This window comes from Anolis sagrei, chromosome 3 (genome assembly GCF_037176765.1).
Source record: "Anolis sagrei isolate rAnoSag1 chromosome 3, rAnoSag1.mat, whole genome shotgun sequence".
In the NCBI taxonomy this organism is placed as follows: domain Eukaryota; kingdom Metazoa; phylum Chordata; class Lepidosauria; order Squamata; family Dactyloidae; genus Anolis; species Anolis sagrei.
In genome coordinates, this window is record NC_090023.1 from 52,636,528 (window position 1) to 52,658,076 (window position 21,549).

Here is a 21,549-nt window from a genome sequence, read left to right on the forward strand (position 1 = left end):
TTTAACCCTTTTTCCATGTTATAGGTCCATGGTGTGAAAATTTTCCAACCCTTCAGGTCTAATACTGTTCCCACTACCATGGACCATCCCTCATATTGTGAACGAGGACCATGGGCACAAACCCAGCAGTTAGTTATTTTGGATTCATTCACTATTTCTCTTATTAGTTGATGGAATATGTTCTGTTCCCATCCTCCTTGGATCTCCCTCAAGGGGGCCATACTCAGTAGTATCAGATAGCATAGATACTTCATGTTCAGGTATGCATATGTAAGTGTTAGCAACAGTGTTCAATCAATATTCAATTCACAGACAATACACAATCCCACTCCCAACCCCCCAATGTCCCTTCGGTCTTTGGGGTAGCTCTCGGAAGCTACCCTCCTTCCTTTCAGGGCGGCGCTTGGTCGCCTGACCCCCGGGGGAGGAGCTCTAGGAAGCTGGATCCCCCTCCTCTTCAGGGTAGCCCTTAGCCTGTCCCTTAACTTTGTTGAGAGTGAACTTTAGTGGATTGTCCGGATTCAGGTTTACTTGCCAAAAGTCTGGGTCCTTAGCAGTATAGTCCTTCTTGATGCGGGTATAGTGCACCCACGGTTTCACACCCTCCAATTTCACAGCAGTGGGAGTTGTCAACAGCACTTGCAGCGGGCCCTTCCACTTCGGTCCCAGGGGATCACACCTCCAATCTTTTAGCCACACCTGGTCTCCTGGTGAGAAAGAGTGTAGTGCAGTAACAGGGAAGGGATACCGCAACATGCCAGTATAATTATACAATTTATTTAATACCATTCCCAAAGCCTGAACCTCCTTTATCAGTTCTTGTTTTCCCAACTCCCTTTCTTTCCCTGTAATGGCTTCATCTTTAAAGGGGGCCTTCCATACATCAATTCAAATGGCGACAAGCCCAGAACTTTAGTGGGAGTGCATCTAACTTTCAACAAGGCCATTGGTAGTACTTGAATCCAAGACATCCCAGTTTCCTGACACATTTTTGACAGAGTCCCTTTCAAAGTCCTATTCATCCTTTCTACCTTCCCTGACGATTGAGGTCTATAGGCACAATGCAGCTTCCAAGTGGTTCCTAACAACTGAGCTAGGCACCCTATAACCTGGTGAACAAAAGCTGGACCATTGTCACTTCCAATGTGTAGGGGTATTCCGTAACGAGGGATAATGTCCCTTAACAGTGCCCTACTAACCTCTACTGCTCTCTCAGTGGTGGTGGGATACGCTTCCACCCACCCTGAATATGTACAAACCATCACTAACATGTAGTGAAACCGTTGGGCCTTTGGCATTTCAGTGAAATCGACAGATAAGGACTCGAAAGGTGTTTTTCCCAAATACTGCACTCCTGGGGGAAGCAAGCGCCCCGCCCTGGGATTGTTCTTCGCACAGATCTCGCACCTCAAGGCGGCGGCCCTAGCCAATGCGTGCAAACCATCCACCCAGAGTTGTCTTTCAAGTAACGTTGCCATACTGGTTGCTCCCAAATGAGTTTGCCTATGTACTTCCTTTATCAATTCCCATCCTAAAGCCTTGGGGACAAATACCTTGCTATTGGGTAATAAAAGAATTCCGTCCTTCCACCTCGCTCCCTCATTCAAAGCCCACTCCTTTTCCTCTGCAGAGTAGGTCATGGTCCCTATCACTGGTGTGACATCTAATTGCAACACTGTCTCCTCCGGTGCACTACACTCAGCCACTCTTCTGGCTTGTTGGTCAGCCAGCCGATTCCCTTGAGTCACTTGGTCCTCACCGTACTGATGTCCCTTACAATGCATTACGGCTACTTCCTTTGGTTCCCATACTGCTTCCAAAAGCTGTAGAATTTCACTAGCATTCTTAATCTGTTGTCCTGCTGAGGTTAACAAACCCCTTTCTTTGTATATGGCACCGTGGGCGTGCAGGGTAGTGAAGGCATATTTTGAGTCAGTGTAAATATTGACTTTCTTTCCCTTTGCCAATTGTAGAGCCCTGGTGAGAGCAATAAGCTCAGCCTTCTGGGCGGAGGTCCCTGGGGGCAACCCCTTTGCCTCCAAGGTCTTCCCATCCCCTGTCACCACAGCATACCCTGCTTTTCGTTGTCCTGCAATCACCACACTGCTACCATCTGTGAAAAGCACCCACTCAGGGGTCTGAAAAGGTACATCTTTGAGATCTGGCCTACTTGAGTAGACCTCATCCATCACCTCCAAACAATCGTGCTGCATCAAGGTTCCTTCTTCCACCGGTAGAAGGGTAGCTGGGTTTAAAGTTGCACACACAGATAAGGTGACCTGAGGATTGTCCACCAACATGCTTTCATATTTTAACATTCGGCTGTTTGTGAGCCAATGGTGCCCCCTATGTTCCATCAAGGTTACTACAGCATGGGGGCACTTCAAGATGATGGGCTGTCCCAAAGTCAATTTATTTGCTTCTTCCACAAGGACTGCAGCGGCTGCCACAGCCCTTAAGCATGGGGGCCATCCACAAGCCACATTGTCCAGTTGCTTCGACAAATAAGCCACTGGTCGAGGCCAGCTACCTACAAGTTGAGTCAACACTCCAACTGCCACTCCCTTTCTTTCTCCTACATATAAGTAAAAGATCTTCTCCAAATCAGGTAGCCCCAAAGCGGGGGCCGACATCAAAGCTTTCTTGAGGTCTTCAAATGCAAGTTGCTGCTCTGGACCCCACACCAATGGGTCTCCTGATTTCCCTTTTGTAGCCTCGTGGAGGGGTTTAGCATATAGTCCAAAATTTGGAACCCATATGCGACAGAACCCCGCCGCCCCCAAGAATTCCCTAATCTGTTTCTTCGTCTGGGGGGTGGGGATGGAACAGATGGCCTCTTTACGTTCCACCTCCAACCTCCGGAAACCTTGAGCCAGCCGAAAACCTAAATACTTAACCTCTCGCTGTACCAATTGAGCCTTCTTCTTAGAAACCCTGTAACCTTTCTCTGCCAAGAACTGTAACAGAGCCTGAGTTCCTTCTAGACACTGTTCTCTAGTATCTGTTCCCAAAAGTATGTCATCCACATACTGCAAAATAGTCCATCCCTTGTCATTTTTGACTAAAGGCAACAAGTCCTGAGCCAAAGCTTGCCCAAAAATCGTTGGTGAGTTGCAAAATCCCTGCGGAAGTCTGGCCCACGTCATCTGGCCCTTGTGTCCCGTCTCTGGATCTTCTCTTTGAAAAGCAAAGATCTCCTGGCTCTTCTTAGCCAAACGGATGCAAAAAAACGCATCCTTAAGATCCAGGACCGTGAACCACTGGTGGTGAGGTGGAATCAGGCTCAGCAGGGTGTAGGGATTTGGGACCACCGGGTGAAGAGGAATCACCAACTTATTAACTGCCCGTAAGTCTTGTACAGGCCGGTAAGTTCCATCCGGCTTCTGGATTGGCAAGAGGGGTGTGTTCCATGGAGACTGGCAAGGAACCAGAATACCATATTTTTCCAACTTCTCCAAATAGGCTGCAATTCCAACCACCGCCGCCCGAGGGAGACGATACTGATGGACTACAGCCGGATTGGCGAAGGGCTTTAACTCAATCACCACTGGTGGAACATCTTTTGCCAATCCTGGAGGGTTATCTTCAGCCCATACCTTTGGGACACCAAAAGCCTCCCAATCGGTTCTTTCCTCTATTACCGTGTACAATCTCCACTCCTCCTCCACTGGTAGTTCCAAAGCCATTTGCAAACGCCTATCCAATTCCTGCCCATTCTGTCCTTCTCTAAACCCTGCCAACAGAGATCCGTCCTTCTCAAAAAGCAATGCTGCTCTCATTTTACACAAAACATCTCTACCCAGGAGAGGCACTGGACATTCTGGCATATAGATGAACTTATGCCGAACCCGGTGCCCTCCCAACGAACACTCCCTTTCTGCCAATAGGGGGCAGGCTCTTCGCCTCCCCGTGGCTCCTACAATATTTACATTTTCACTAGTAGGGTGAGACACAACCGTGTTCACCACTGACTTTGAGGCCCCGGAATCAAGCATAAACTCAACAGATTGGTTTCCAACTTCCATACAGACCAAAGGCTCCCCCGGACCAATCCGAACCATCCCATGTCTTCCCCGGGGCCTCGGAGCCGGTCTGTCCTATTGTTGCTCGATGTCCTGCCACCCATCCTCTTCCCTCATAATGGCAAGACCAAGCTCATCCTGGGCTGGGTCGGCCAACCCCGCTGCCACTGGGCCCCAACGAGGCTGCTTCCCAGCCCCGCGACCTCGCCCTTTTCCTCTCCAATTTCTCCCTTGCACTCCCTTTCCCTGTCCTTCCACAACATTCATTGTACATTCGTTCTTCCAGTGCCCCTGACGGTGGCACCGAGCGCATTCATTCGGCCCCAGAGGGGGCCTGCGGCTCCCCTGGGCCTTTCCCACCTGGCCTTGTCCTCTCCCTTTCCATCCTGGCCCATTGGGCCCTTTTCCTTGATCTCCTTGAAACACAGCTGCAACCAACTTTGCTCTCCGACACACCTTTGCCTCCTCCTGTTTGGCCTGCACAGCCTCACGGGACATGTAGGCCTGACTAGCCACCTCCATCACCCTTTCCAAAGTCATGTGTACCAGCCCAGGGCTCTTCTGAAGCTTTCTCCGAATGTCTGGTGCACACTGACTGATGAAGGCACTCTTCAACACCACTTTCCCTTCAGCCTTATCATCCTGATCTTCCATATCATACGGAGAGTACTTCATAAAAGCCTCCCTCAACCTTTCCAAAAACGCTGCTGGGCTCTCATCTTTCTCCTGTTCCATCTCATAAATTTTCCTTACGTTAGGGATCCGTGGGGATCCCTTTCTCAAGGCACGAACAATCAACTGCTGGTACAACTTCAAAGAATCCTTGTTTTCCTGCACATTAGGGTCCCAGCGGGGATCTCTCCCTACTGGGAATACCGCTTCCTGGTATACATCTGCTGCTTGCTGACTGTGTGTGCTTGCATGCTCTTTCAAAGCTTCCTGCTTCCCTACTTGTGTCATCAACACACGCTCCTCAGCTGTTAGCAACATTTCTATTAATTGTTTCAAATCTACCCAACTGGGATTATGGGTCTGAACAATGCCTTCCACTAGACTTGCCATTCCCCTCGGGTCCTCTGTCCAGGAAGGTCGAGATGCCTTCCAGTTCAGAAGATCCGAGCTAGTGAATGGCACATGCTGATACACCACCCGAGTCTCAAACTTTGGTGTTCCATCTTCATCCGGCGCTACAGGAACAAGCTGAGGCACCTCTCTAACAGGGCACAGTGCCTCGGCTTCCCGGAGCCCCTCCTCTCGCCCAGCCTCTCGCTTCCTTGCCTCCTTTGCTTTTTTCATTGCCCTAGTAAGCCTCCGATTTTGTGCCTCTAGGGACATTTGTTCAAATTCCTCCTTTGGGGGTAGGTACGGTTCAAGACTGGAGTCCACCTCAGGCCCCTGCAAAGGTGGGGCCGTAGCGGGGCCAGCTCCTCCAATCGCACCTAGACCAAGTTGAGGCGGCAACGGGGGATAGAAGGCGGGGGTGTATGGGGGAACCGGCTGCGGCTCATCAGCTGGATTTCCCGAGTCCGGATAGGGGTTAGCTCTCCCTTCCAGTTTCTTTTCCCTTGGTGCATCCACTATGGCACCAACATTCATGCACTTGCATTCCTTCAACCACCCAGGCTGTTTCTCCAAAACCGCTCCCCAAGCATCAAGATACTTCCACTGGTCTGGATGAACCCGGTCTGCATATATTAATGCCTCCAAGGCCAGTTTGGGATCACTTGTCCCCTCAGGGGGCCATGGGCGGGAAAGAGGGTACTGTGGCCAATCCGTTTCACACAAATTCCGTAGTTTAAATTTCTGCAGCCCTTCCTCCTGAGTATACACTTTAAATTCCTTAAAATGATCCAACATGCATTGGAGGGGGGTCTTTGGCCCCTTTGATCCTCCCCCTCCCATGACTTAATTTCAAACACTTCTATTGCCTAATACCTAGAGCTCTGTTCCTACCCCTGGGGATTTATGACTTTTCCTTGTCCACCCCAAAGGTCCCTGTGAACCCTGGACTCTCAACACGGTTTCAAGACATGCACTTTCGGATTCCCTGGTACTTCTCTCACAAGTCCCACAAAGCCCTACTAATGCACACCAAAAAATTCTACTTGCCTGATCAAGGTCCCGTCCAGGTTCCCGCGGCGGCCGCCTCCCGGGTGGTGGTTGTCTCAAAAACTCCTGCTTTGGAAGAGGGACTACTCACCCTGCCTTGGGTGCCGCAAGAGGAACCGCCGGTCTTAAGCGCGGCCGCGTCTCGGCGTGAACCAATTGCTGCACCCCAGAAGGGGAAGGTCCACTCTCAGCTCCCAAGAACAGCTTCGAGATGGTCCTACAGCGAATACTCAGCCTTCGATTCCCGGTCAGGGAACCAGAAATGAAGCAGGAACAGGGGGAACGGCAAGCCGCTCCTCACACTGCTTTCGGCCGGGATCTTGCTGAGACACTTTGAAGACCACTCGAAGCCCAAATGAGTTTAAGAGCAAGCACCTTTATTGTACTGCAGTAGAATAGGCGGACAGAATGACACTAAGGCTCAGTGTCAATACAAAGCTGTCGCGCCTCGAGCCCTCTGGCTGCGAGGCTAATATACCCTTGTCTAGGAGTTTCCCTTTTTCTCTATCAGGTTACACAGATGGGCTAACACCTCTTTCGAGGTAAACATCTGTGGGGTGTAGCTCACCACCAACGGTCCAAGACACCTCCCCTGGAGTAAACAACTCCCATAGGCATCTCTATTAACGTGACATACTGCATATATCTTCATCATATCTGGCCGACCACATTGGCTGGCCACAAACTGTTTCTTGGAACCAACTGTCATAACACTTGCCTCCCTAAAGAAAGAAAGACAGGCTGTTTCTTGATTAGAAGTGGAGAATATGCCCTTTTCTAAAGAATAGACAGAGAAGATGGAGTGACTTTGGTTCACTGTTTCTCTCAATAACAGGAAGTAGCAGTAGAGGGGTGTTTTTTTTTACATTTGCTATTGATGCCATGTGCCTTTCCAACTTATGGTGACCCTAAGGCAAACTTGTCATGTGTTTTTCTTAGCAAGATTTGTTCAAAAAGTGAACAAAGCCTTCCTCTGAAGTGAAGAGAATGTGAGTGTCCATGACTGTGTGGGGATTCAAATCCTAGTTTCCAGAGTTGTATTCCAAAGTTTCAACCACTACACTATGCTGGCTCTCACAATGTTTATACCACTATCAAAATACACCAATAGATATCCAGATAACCTAGTCAACCATAAATTCCACACCATTCACACACACACTTTGCAAAGGCTCAGCATAAATAAAATATCACCTGTAGGACTAGCTGGCGACAGAAAAAGCAAAAATAGGGACACCAACAATATATAATCTCCAAAGCTGCAAGTTAACTCAGGCAGTTTGAAGAGGAAAGAGATGTCTTTCACACTACTTCTTCAAACTTAATTTCTTAAATAGCAATGCGTTTATTAATAAATGACCCCTGAGATTCTAACCAAATTAAAGCTGAGGGGTATTTATGTTCTTCTAGAGATTAATAAATTATGACCAAACAGGGATGTTCATGTGATTAGAATCCCATGTTGATGGAAACTTAGTTTTCTGCAGCCCTCGCAATGCTACTATAGGATTTGGGAGTGCCTTTGCAAGGAGAGAAGCATGGGCCTAGCAATGTCCTGGTAGAATCACTTTCTTCTCTCCTTGCAAAAGGACCACAATCCCCATATTTCAATAGGGGTCAGGTCATTCTATTTTTCATTCAAAGGCTTTGAGAAGCTAGAAGTAGCCCTTGTGTTCCAACCAAACGGGTCTCTAAAATGACCCCCTTCAGATTGCAAAATCCAGGGATTCTGTAGGACTGTCAGAGTGAAAACTGGAGAGTGTTCCTGTACTATGAATTGTTGTGAAGAAGCAGCAATTTCAGCTGGCTTGACTTGTAAAATGACAAGCAACATCTATTGAAATTCTTTAAAAAACCCATTAAAAGTACACATCCTCTCCAACAACAACAAACATATTATGATTCATGGACCCACGTCTGTTAAATAGATAACATACAGGAGTTAAAGGATCACTCATATCTGGGGAAATATACTATACAGGTACATACTATACAATGTCTGGTGAAACCCTGGTCAGAGACTAAGCTCTTTCTCAGCCTTGCTGCCACTGCGAGGAACTTTGCCACCGTGAGGATCACCCCATGGTGCTTCTCCTCCAAAAAGTGTCTGACCTTCCCTTGAGGGGAATGGTTAGACAATCGGATAAGGATTGGGTGTAGGAGCTGGCCTCATTGAGCTGAGTAATAGCGACACTGCCACAAGATGTGTTGTAATGATTCTATTTCATTAGCACCAGACGGGCATAATCTTTGGGAATAGGGGATGCCAGATAGCAGCTCTGATGGAGATGCAGTTCATCTCACTTTTGTGAAGAGTCTGTGGTAATTAGACACTGTGAGATTGTTAAGATATTTGCATAACCTGAATGGCTCCGTGTAAGGTAAGTTCAAGGATCTAGGGGAACATGATGAATTTGAGTGGTCTCTGAGCTCTCCCAGGGCATTGTCCCTCATCCATTGTTTCAGTGATTCCTGTGCCATTTTAAAATCTAGATGCAGCAAAAGGGACACTGATCCTCTCTAGTTTTCACTATGGCACCCTAACAGAGAGACTGGAGAATGTGGTCCTTCAGATAGATAGGAACTAGCATTTTGTTATATCATAAGGTAAAGGTAAAGGTTTTCCCCTGACATTAAGTCCAGTCGTGTCTGACTCTGGGGTGTGGTGCTCATCTCCATTTCTAAGCCAAAGAGCCGGTGTTGTCAGTAGACACCTCCAAGGTCATGTGGCTGGCATGACTGCATGGAGTGCTGTTATCTTCCCGCCAGAGCGGTACCTATTGATCTATTCACATTTGTATGTTCTGCTAGGTTGGCAGAAGCTGGGGCTGACAGCAGAAGCTCATGCCGCTCCCCAGAAGTGAACCTGTGACCTGTCAACAAGCTCAGCAGCTTAGCGCTTTAATTCACTGGATATGGACAGAATATCCTAAACTTGGGACTCTATATTTTCATTCTTTTCCATGGACTCTTGTGCCTCACCTTTCTTTCCTGTGTCAGTCTGAATAAAATTGAAGAGACTCTTTCTCCTCTTTCCCCTAGTTTTTCACACCTAAACTTGTCTTGGTTTCATCCCCCCATATCTCTCCCTCCCTTTGTCTCTGTCTTATACATACATCTATTTTTCTGCAGACGTTCGGTCTTGAATAGATATTCAGCATTATTACATTTTATTCCATACATAACCAATTACTGTATACAGCAAATGCAAAATGAACCACCAAGAGGGGGCGTTGAGGCACTGTTAGTAGAAAGAAACCTTGTCAAGGAGGTTGGGTAATGTGCTCAAGGGAGTAGCAGGAGGCCAGGGACAAAGGCTGCTGACTTCAAGATCCGTTCTTTCTTAGTTAACCATCAGAGGCTTAGCAATAATAGGCGTTTGTGCTTTGTACAGGATTTGTGCCCTCTTTTATGTCAGACATTCTGCCGCAGGATGTTTTGCAAAACCTTCACCGGAAATGTGTAGCGTCATTGCTAACTATTCTGAACTGGGAGTAAAAGAGAAAAATTGAATCTCTGGGCAGATGCAATATACTCATAGTGAAAAACACTGCATTAAAAAGAGTAAATATGAACAGGATGGTGTGTAATGGTCCATCAAGTTCAGTCTTATCCAAAATCCCTGACATCTGTCTTTCCCAGTCCTACTGAAATCTGCCCACTCTCCTGACCCCATTGCCTCACTTTTTTAAAACCCAAAGCAGCTTAGGGTTTTCTGTGAATTTGAATGAAGGGGTGGCAGTGTCAGGGAGTTGCTTAACCGTTTTTACTCTACCAAGGCTTTTTCTGAGCTGCTTTTCTTGAGGTGGAGAAAAGACATGGTATGAAAGAAATGTGAAAGGACTCATCAGCAGGCATTTGCATGTCAGGATGTGTAATATTAAACCTGATAACTATATTTTGAAGTAGAAGATACTATAAAAATATCTTTAGAAGGAAATAATCCAAAATGCTACCTGGACACAATAAGCCACTGTTGTATGGTGCTTTGAATGCTGAACTGTAATTCCAGGAGACCAGGGTATGAATTTTAGCCAGAGAAATTCCTGAAGTGACCCTGGACTTCATCATACTATGGGTTGCAAGCATCCTAGGATGTTTACAGCACAGAAGATCGACAGAGCCCCACACCACCCATCACACAATGTAGGCTCACTTCCAATAGGTCTCCATCAATGAACTGGGGTGCTTCCTATGACACTGCACCCAGAACCAATGGGGCCAATGCAGGGGGAAGTTGTGTGGCAATGCTTTGCCTCATGTGATAGGGATGTGTTGCTGCTGGTGAGGTGGGGTGTGTGGCGGGATTGCCCCACTGCCCCGCTGATTTTCCACGGAAGCTGGCAAATTACCCCACAGGACATTATCAATGTGATGAGATCCAATCTCAAACTAAGAAGAAGGCAATGGCAACCCCCTTCTGAATAAGTTTCATTTTAAAAAAACTCTTGGGACCTCATCACACTGGAGAATGAATCCACTTTAAATCCAGTTTCTGCCTCCTGCAGAATTCTGGGGTTAGAAGTTTAGGGAGGAGACTTTAACAGCCTCACTAAACTACAAACCCCAGAATTCTGCAGGAGGCAGAAACCGGATTTAAAATAGATTCATTCTCTAGTGTGATGAGGTCCTAGGGCAAGGTCACTGTACCTTGGGATCAACCTGATGACACATGACAACAACTCATGAGCACATTCAATCTCATCTGTTTTAACTGAAACAGGGTCAGGTCTTGTTAGTAATTGGATAGGAGACCATCAGAAAATGCCAGGGATCTCCAGATAGAATTAGGAAAAATCCTGTGGAAAAGGCTGGATAACAGTTGTCTGTCAGAGCTGACAATGCTGGACTAGATGGACAATGGTCAGACTCATTAGTAATTAGCACCTGAGCAGCTAATCTGAGCAGTGACATAGGAATAGAGTTCAGAAATTTAGTATTTAAAAATCACAAGAAATAACCTTTTGCCAGTGCTTATTAAAATATTAAAGAATTCACTGAGTGCATTACTTGTTGAACTGCTTATTGCTTTATTACTTTCTTTCACATGCTTTAAAAAACAAAATAAGAATGGCATAAAATCTATAAAAATGTCTCTAAAAATGCCTGAAAAGCTCTCTACCACTTCACAGTAACTTTTGAAAGTAGCTAAAACTATTTGTTGCTAAAATCAAGTATTTGTGATACTTTAGTAATATGATGTCATTAAGCATTCCTCACCATTCCCAACAAGAAGTAATTAATTACAGGGAACTGTATGACCTTGAACTCAGTATTTCTGAGTGCTGCTGAACAAGTCATCAGAATGTACACTACAATGAAGGAAATGCATTTATTTCTCTTTCAATTATGGTAATTATTTCTGAATTTGCATCCATGAATATAAATTAATGTATTCAACTTTAACACCAATCAGTACTCTGTCTTTTTCTTGTGGTTTGGAGATGCATTTCTTTCATGTTGCTTGTGGAAGTGGAGAAATGAAGCCAAGGCATTAGTTGTAATGTAGATTTTGTGGCTATTCCAATGTTTTAGTCAGAAGCAGCATGCTTATACAGCAATCCCTCCACACTTGTGGGTCGGACTTTCACAGATGTTATTATTTATGGATTTGATTAAAAGTTTTTTTCTAGACATTTCTAATTCCTCCTGTGTGACTCTATAGTTAACTTCCTCCAGTCAGGCTGGAGGGCTTAGGGATTCCTACAGAGTTGTTGACATAGAGATTGTTAGATAGAACACCTCTCCAGGAACCCCTAGGTCCTCCAGTGCAGTTCTGTGGTCGGCTTCCAGCAAAAATTTAACATAGAGTCAAGCTGGAAGACCTAGAAATTTCTAGACAGGTACCATCTTGGGTAAGAAAAGAGCAGTTTTTCCACTTTCACAAGGGTCCTGTACTCCCTAACTCCAGTGAATGTAGAGGGCTGACTGCACTCAGTAGTTTGCATTCCTCTCTAAAATATCATTGCTTTTTAGTCTCAGCCAGATCATCTCTCCTCCCGAATTAGACAGTCTATAGTTAGTCTGAATTGGTTCATTCTCAATTTTTCAATCAGCATTTCTTGCTGTCTTTCTCCTCTATGTTTGAAGAGCACATGTTATAGAGTCTCTCGCTATGGGACATTATTAAACTTATAGTATTCACAAGTAAATTTCATATATTTGTAAAGTAAGAGAAATCCTGCTTTATTTCTCTTCTAGATCCTATCCAGGGGTGGGGGTGGGGGGGTAGAAGTGGTATGGGACTGGTTGCTGGCCAACATCTGCTTGTGAATTGCCATGCTTCAATCTCTCACATTCCCCAACACTTATGGGAGATAGTTCTGGGCATTCAAAAATCTTATATTTATTTCCCTTATACATATATTTTTTCATCTGACAGAGGAGAGGAGTTCCCTTCTGATGCTTCTGTTCTCTTGTGATGTATATCTTTGGCAGCTGCTGAATGTGTTTTTCAAAAAGATTCAGAAAAGGACTAAACTGTTTTACCCAGAGTGAATAAGATCTGCATAACTATAGAGTAGAAAATAAATATCTTGCTGAGGTCTCCAAGATAGTAAATGCAAAATGGGAATAAAAGAAGGAAATGTTACAAAAGCATATTCCCACTCTCATACTGTGCAAGGGATAGATCTCGATTTGACAGCCAAATAACACTCCTCTGTTTAAGGCCTCTTTTATGTGAAGAAAGGGCTGCATACAGGCCAGTTCTGAATTAAAGAAACTCAAAAGAGGAAAACAGGGACAAGCCTTGGTGGTGTCTATAGATTGGGAGTACCTAGACAGTGAGCCAGCAACACAAGCTACCATTTTATCTCCAGTGGTGAGATGCATTGTGTTCCTATTTAACTTGTAATGCTGATTAACTTGTAATAACTTGTTGCAGCTAAACACTCAGACTAATATCTTTTAGTGATATATTCCCTCTGCCATCTCCCTCTGCTGTTTCATGCATCAGAGACTTCATGTATTGTTAAAGAAGGTGTTTTTACCTTTGTGAGTGCTTGTCACACACTAAGCAATTGTCACACTCCAAAGGACTGCAATAGAGTTTTGCTATATGTATGTTATATATGTTTAGCTGGAGAACTGTGGCCCACAGGAACTTCTTTACATTAAAGCTTAAAGAGTTGGTAAAGAGTGTGCATCCAACTTGAAATCCCATGGCTGTCTCCTGAAGAATTCTGGGCATTGTAGTTTAGGGAGGTACCTTTAAAAATGCTCAGCCGGAGAAGTCCTGAGTCTCACTAAACTACAAATGCCAGAATTCTGCAAAAAACAGTCTCAGGATTTCAAGTGAGATGCACACACCACCTACTCATTAAGCTCTAATACAGTGGTTCCCAGTCTGTGGTCCACAAGAACGAAAATATGGTCCAATGCCTCACCATTACTACAATGTTGCCTTGAAACCATGTGGCAATGAGAGCGACTGGTCTCGCGAAACCCTCTTAAAGTGCTGAGGCAACAGGATATACTGGATGGCATATGTTCTGTATCAGAAACTAGAGCAGATGTGGTCTATCCAATGCAATTTTCTGAATCAGCACCCCAAATAACCAAACTGGATCTAAAGTTGACCAAAAACTTATTCATAACTCTTTTGGTACTAATGTTGGAGAGAGATCCCTAGTCAAAGTGGTCCTTGTTCAAGTGGTCCCTGATCAAGTAGTCTCTGTTCAAAAAAAAAAGGCTGGTAACCACTGCTCTAGTGTGATGAGGGCAAGAACACAGTTGCTAGGACCTCATCACACCAGAGCATGGATCCACTTTAAATCTAGTTTCTGGGGTTTGTAGTTTAGGGAGGGGCCTTTAAACTGCTCAGCTAGGCAGGCCCTGGGCCTCACTAAACTACAAAACCCATAATTCTGCAGGAGGCAGAAACTGGATTTGAAGTGGACCCATGCTCTGGTGTGATGAGGCAATCCTGTTGGCTAGTCCTGACAAGAGTAGAACCATCACATCAATAGATGAATGGTGACTCAACAAAAAATACTGTATACCATATTGATTCAATGAGTCTGTAGTAAACTCATACCTACTCTATAGTCAGATGAATAACACTCTACAAGTTAGAACAGCTGCTCCTGTTTTCCCCCAATGCAACTGGATTTACTGGAAACCCTCAGCTTACAACACACCCTTGGCATCCGGAAACAGAAATCTGCATACTATGAAGAGAGTCCCAAAACAAAACAATACAGTACTATCAGTACGACCCCCATATCTGCAATGCTATGCTTCTGAACTTACTGTGGAAATAGGAAATTGTAGATAATCCTGAACTCTAGTGAAATAACTTATTTCTGTCATACATTTCTGCACTTTTACACTAAATAGCCAAAAAAATTCCTAGAGAGGTAGCCTTTCTAGAAATTTTCCAAGTCCTCCAGTAGAATGCAGAAAATCCCTAGGGAAGTTATGGGTAGGGGAAACTGCACATACCAGTCCTATGGGTACATGAGTATACTCTTACAAGTACCAGCACTAGGCGTTCACTAATAAACACTCACACACACTAGCCAAATAATAGTAAATTTTATTTACAAGGATAGTGGGGTAAAGTATACTAACAAGTCAAAGAAGACAAAGGAACTATTCGGGAATCTACGTATGAAATGCCTGAATTAAATATCCAAGTTCTAATATACATAAAAAAACTCATTATCTAATAAACATAGTCTTTGAATAATACCTGAACAAGAGATAACATGGCTTTTTCAGGCACTATGTGGTCAGTGAATCTAACTCTGCTACACCTTTAGCCCAAGACTCAGACTAAGACTACTGTGAACTAGTCCAGAGCATTACTGAAGATTTTGTGCATGCTGGTTGGTGCAAAAGGGAAACCACAGGAAGGCACATTTTGTTTATATGCACACACATTTGCAGTGGGTGGGTATTATGGGATAATGCTACACACTAAATTAAAGTTGATATTAGATTTCTCAAATCTAAAATATCTCTTTCTTCACTGCCAGCAGAGACACATGCATGCACATTAACAAATTCTTTGCTGTAAGAGAGTTTAATAATGGTCTGACTCATTACAACTCGGCAAGTGATGGACATTTACTGTTGCAATGCCTCTATAATTAAAGTCAATTAGGAACAAATAGCAAATTAAGGTGACCATCTGTAGTTAATTACCTGTGGGTATAATCATACCTAAGCAAAAATGAGAACATGGCTATGAGTGACAAGAACCCCATGGTTTATAGAAGGTTTCGTATGCTGTTCTTATTGCAAGGGAATTAGATATTTAACATGTGTAAAGATTATAACTGGCACAACACAATCCAGTCAAAATGAAGATGTAGTTGTGGAGCTTTTTATACTTAGCAGCAAATTAGTGTTCAGTTGCAGATTGCATACAAGCCCCTGAACAAATTGTCTTATGAGAATACTGGAAATTAGCTATTTTCCACCTTACTGCTGCCTCTTAAACCTCCCAGTTTCATTTAAAGGGCCAATCAAACAAAGCATTTACAACTTGGAAATGTTACATGTTGGATTACAATTACAAGATCCTGTGGTTAGTATCCTTCTCACCTGAGAGGTTCTTGCAGAGGTAACTCTGAGTTCTAGCATAGGTAATGTTTTCCCTAGACTCTCATCATTCCAAATGACATCAAGTGAATGATTCAATAAGTTTTCATGGTCTGGCTGCTGCCTTATTTATGGCACTAGGTTTCCCAGAAAGACAAAGTAAATTTTAAATATATGTCCGTGTTGCCATGAAACTGTTATTGATGAATAAGATGAAATAGATGAATGGTAGCACTTTATTGAAATGCCAAACACAAAAAGTTGTGAACTGCTGGACCAAACAACGTTCATAAAGTTATAGGTATCAGCTCAACAGAGAAATCTTTTCCTAAGGACCTAATGAAAATAAGAGCCAATCTGAAGGTATTTTCTGATTCCTGTAACTCAGATGGGTAAACATTGATACAAACATAACAACATAAGCATATTAGTTGAATACCCACATTTATGAACCAGATAGAATAGTGGTTCTCCACCTGTGGGTTCCCAGGTGTTTTGGCCTACAACTCCCAGAAATACCAGCCAGTTTGCCAGCTGTTAAAATTTCTGTGAGTTGAAGGCCAAGACTTCTGAGGACCCACAGATTGAAAACCACTGAGATAGAAGGAAGGTTAGCTTTGGTGGTTCCATAGGTACCTGCTGGTATTTGGTTCCAGGCATCTCTGTGGATACCAAAATCAGTGAATGCTCAAGATCCATTATATACAATGACATAGTGAAATTGAGTCCCTTATTTAAAATTGTGAACAACAAAGTTCCAAAGGGAGTCTGAGAATCCGTGAAACGATGGGGGACTACAGCAGGGTATGCCCCATGTCAATACCATGCTTAGAACATGGTTGGCTTTTGGGAATTTTGTTTTGAACTGTGACTGTGGATGAAGAACCCATGACCAACTGAACTTGCATACTCAAGGGCTGTTCAGGACAGCAGGTGTGAGCCCTTTACCACACTAAAGAGGAAATGCACACTTAAGAGGAAATGCATCACCAAATGCACACTTAAGAGGAAATGGATCACCAAATACATTCTTTTTTGTTTGTAATATTTTTATTGAATATTTCCAGATTTTTCTTTCACATTTTTTAAACCAAAGACATTATTGTGCTGGAAGCTTTGGATTCTTTGAATAAAAGAATGTAGGTTCATACCAAGCTTAGAGGTCCCGTAATTTTTTTAATGATTATTTTGCACACTTTGGAACTTTTTCTTTTTTCTTTTCTTTTCTCCTTCCCTTCCTTTTGGACTACAGGCAGACAACTTTAGTCTTGTCAGTCTACCATGTGTAGCCCATGATTTCTGGAAAACCTAGTCCTTATCTAGGAATGGATCTTCCACAAATATTACAAAGGTAGACAAACAATACAAAGATTGACATCACATCACATTACATACTGCTGTAGATGCAATCTTAGAAATACTATAATATTAATGTAAATAATTGTGGGGGAAACCCTTGAACCAGATGACTAGTGTCTCTTCTCATTTTGCCATATGGATGCTTACTTCTGATGTGCAACTTTGTTTCGAATCATTACGCTTAAACTGGACTTCTTCAAACAGAGGATGTCTTCAAAGGGAGGGATTATGGGACTTGTAATCCAATAACATCTGAATGACGAAAGGAGGAGACGTGCCCTTCAGGAAGAACCTCCTGAATTACAGATTTTCCAGCCTTAGAAAAGAGACATTGCTATTTGCATCACTTACATCACCCTATGACTTTGCTTCTCAGCATGGTTACTTATAAGAAGATGTTTTTTCAGATGAATGGTAATGCATACTTCAAAAATGTAGTGTTCAAGGTGAAGGCAAGATCAACATTTACCTTGAAGGGAGATCTTGACATTCATCGAAACATGAAATACTTTCTGGCTGCCTTCATGTGAAATACTGTGTTTTCTCACTGATGGACTCATAAATTTTGCTAGCACGATATAAATGTACTTTCCAAATGCAGTTGGAAAGGCACTTTGGTCTAGTGGATGGGAATGTCTAGAATCTCTGAGTGGCTTAAAAACAACCAGGGTTATTTGTATTATGCCATAGATAAATTTTGCCTCACTATATCCCTGTAGTTCTTCCATTGCCACTTCTTCTTATACAGCACAGATATTTGTTTCTCATGGACTTCAGCCATGGATATACATATACTATGATAATGGCTTCCTGACATTATCTTTTTGTACTGAGTGCCACACAGTTGTATGAGTTTTGGCTTCCTTCCATGTAGCCAATGGATTGATGCCATGACTTAGGGTGTACACTTTGGCTGCTAAAAGAGCCCCCAAGGCAGTTCGTAACTATAAAATGTCAATGCAACTAAAAAGGCTTGTAGCCTTGTAAAATGATGCTAAAATAAAACAGATAAATAAAACCATAACAAAATACCATAAAGTACATTTTTAAATCCTGGTGGAACAATACCCACCCACTTAAAGGCAACAAAGAAGGACTCAAATCTAACCTCACTAGGAAACAAGTGTAATAGTGGGATCCTGCCATCATCTTGCTTCAATACATACAATTCAGCTATATTGGTGATGACTTACTTCCAGGTAACCCAGGACAGCAGAGTGATGTAGGCTGTCCAGAAAGATACTCCTCATCCAATGGAACTCTCTCTGCAAAGTTAGAAAGGTGTGGAAACTTCAGGATTCTTTGGAGTCAATGTTTTTTTTTTAGGGAAAGTGCCTTAATGCATTAAGGGAAATGAAATGGATTGGTAAAGCGACAGGGAGTTTTAACTACTTTTGTCTGAATCTATGAAGCATCGTTGAGACTGGGCAATAAGACATACATTTCCAGAGGCCAGATTGCCTACACCAGTATCGGGGCTATGTGAGGCAAATCAGGATTTTCTATTTACTTTAGATTGGCTAAACATTGGCTTAATGCTGTAATTTCTTAGGCTGTACTTGTGTAAGATGTCTTCATGTATAAGATGCATTTTTAGCATTAAAGAGCTATTATTTAGAATAAAACTAATATTATTTTTATTAGTTTGGTTTAGACCCTGCCTTTCACACATAAAGGGAGTCAAAACAGCTTACACTGTATGTTGAAACAAAACAGTTAACAGTTAAAACTTCATTAAAAATGACCCCAAAATTACTTTTAAGTTTTTAATTTAAAACAATTAAAACCACATAAAACACTTAGATTTTTTTTTAAAAAATCAGTGGATTTTATATATATTGAATTTTATGCTCTTTTATCTAATGGTATGTGTTGTGTTGTTTATTCTTGTTCCACAGGGAGAGGGGGATAAGTAATTACTATTGTTATTAAATATTATAATATGGTCATAATAAATATATTATTACAATTATGAAGATTTTGCATGCTAATGAATAGAAAACAGCAAAAGAACCAACAGAGCCCCTGTTAGAAGCTAATCTCATAGCCTAGGATCAGTTAACAAGAAGGCTTTCCTGTGTCCTTACCAGAAATGCATGTGGTGGTGGTGGGGGAGACTCTTCTCCAAAGATTTTAAGACGTGGGCAGGCTTATATGGGCAGAGATTGGTTTTCAGGTATTCTCGGGCCAATTTGTAAATAACTCCTCCTGAACATCCTTATTCATACCTTCCTTACTTGGTACACTAGTGATTTCCCATATTTCCTGTGGGAAGGGCTCTGAAGAAAACCAGAGGTGAAGGAAGGGTCAAAACAGTTTGTTGAGACATCCAGTCCTATTGCTGTTTCAGGGTGCACAAAGAAAGGTGATGATGGTGAAGTGATTTTAGATAGGACCACAGATAAGAAGGTCTGTGCCTGGTAAGCTTCTTCTAAATCAGATCAACCAGGACATAGAACAAGCACTCCGGGTTGAAGACAAACTACAGAGGTTTAGTACACTTTGGCCAAGAGGGTGCAAGCACCAGCCAATGCTCAAAATGTACAAGCATAACTTTACATAAAAATATAAGACATTTTATACACTGTTGACTTATTTAGACTTCCCATGCCTCCTCCTGATTGGCTAAGAAATGGGCTGGCTAGGATCTACGCAAGAATTGGCTAGAGATTTCGCTGATGTTGCAGACAGGAAGACGGTATCCCTGTGATGGGAAGAACAGCTGATTATTTGTAGGTTTAAAGGTACACAAGAAGTATCATTTTATACATTTACTAGCTGTGCCCTGCCACGCGTTGCTGTGGCCTATAGTAAAACTTATCAAAGTTGAGGTAGATATCTGGACTATTATGAAAGAGAGGTCCCTACCTATTCCTTCCCCCTTTTCCTCCCCCTTTCTCTCCTTTCTTCCTTCTCTATCTCTTTCTTTCTTTCCTTCTTTCACTACTTGGTTTCATCCTTCTCTCTTTCCTTCATTCCCTCCCCCTTTCTTCCTTTGCCTTTCTTCCCTCCCTGTTTGCTTCCTTCTTTCACTTTTTATTTCCTTTTATTTTACCACCATCATAACAATAACAATAATGCAATGCATTGCCTCTGGGACCTGACACCTCTCCCATTCCCCCAGGGTCTCATAGGAACAATAGCATCATAATAATAATAGAAATAACTACCTTTACCCGCCACGTGTTGCTGTGGCCAATCTTCCCTCTTTCTCTCCTTCTTTCCCTCCTTCCTTCCTTCCTTCCTTCCTTCCTTCCTTCCTTCCTTCCTTCCCATCTTTCCTTCTCCTCTTCTTTCTCTATCTCTTTCCTTCCTTCCTTCCTTTTTCTTTCTTTTCTGCTGTCTCTCTTTTCTTTTCTTCCATCTTTCCTTTTCTTTCCTTTTCTTCTTCCTCTAACTTTCCTTCCTTCCCCCTTTTTCTTTACCTCCCTTTCTCTTTCTTCCTTCTTTCCTTCCTTCCTGTCTTTCCTAGATTTTGACAGGGCGGGAAGGGGCGGGGTGGGGTTTGGAGGTGGCGTGAAGTAAAAGGAGGTAAGATTGGGGCAGGGGAGTGATGGAGCGTGGGGTTGCGTGTGTGTGTGCGGCGGCGGGGGGAGTGATGGAGCATGGGGTTGCGTGTGTGTGTGCGCCGGTGGGGGGAGTGATGGAGCGTGGGGTTGCGTGTGTGTGCGGCGGCGGGGGGAGTGATGGAGCGTGGGGTTGCGTGTGTGTGTGCTGCAGGGTGTGTGTGTGTGCGGGAAGCAGCGCAGCAGGGCTTGGAGTGGGCATGGTTTCCGCAGAGGGAACGTTGGCCAGAAGGCCATGTGCGCGCGCCAGGGAACTTGCGGCTGGGCGCCAATGCGCAATGCGTTGTTTTGCCGTATTGTGAGTGTGTTGTTGTGTTGTTTTTCATTTTGAGTAGATATGTTTGTACCTTGTGGGTTGTGTTATGGGCATGGGAATTTTGGTTAAGTTTCGTTGGGGTTTTTTTGAGTTTTGTTGTTTTGCCGTTTTGTGAGTGTGTTGTTTTTCATTTTGAGTAGATATGTTTGTACCTTGTGGGTTGTGTTATGGGCATGGGAATTTTGGTTAAGTTTCGTTGGGGGGTTTTTGAGTTTTGTTTCTCCGTTGGATGCCCCTTACAAATTTATATATATAGATTAAAGGGGTTTGGTTAATATAGTTTGGGATACAGCTGCTACTGGGTCCCTTCTGAGCTTCCAGCAGCTTCGATATTGAAGAACTTTGAAAGATTGGAAAAGGTTTAAAAAAATAAAGGAGAAATCATATATCTTGCTTGAAGTCTCATTCATAAAATCATAGACTCAAAGAGTTAGAAGAGACCTCCTGGGCCATCCAGTCCAACCCCCTGCCAAGAAGCAGGAATATTGCATTCAAATCACCCCCGACAGATGGCCATCCAGCCTCTGTTTAAAAGCTTCCAAAGAAGGAGCCTCCACCACACTCCGGGGCAGAGAGTTCCACTGCTGAACGGCTCTCACAGTCAGGAAGTTCTTCCTCATGTTCAGAT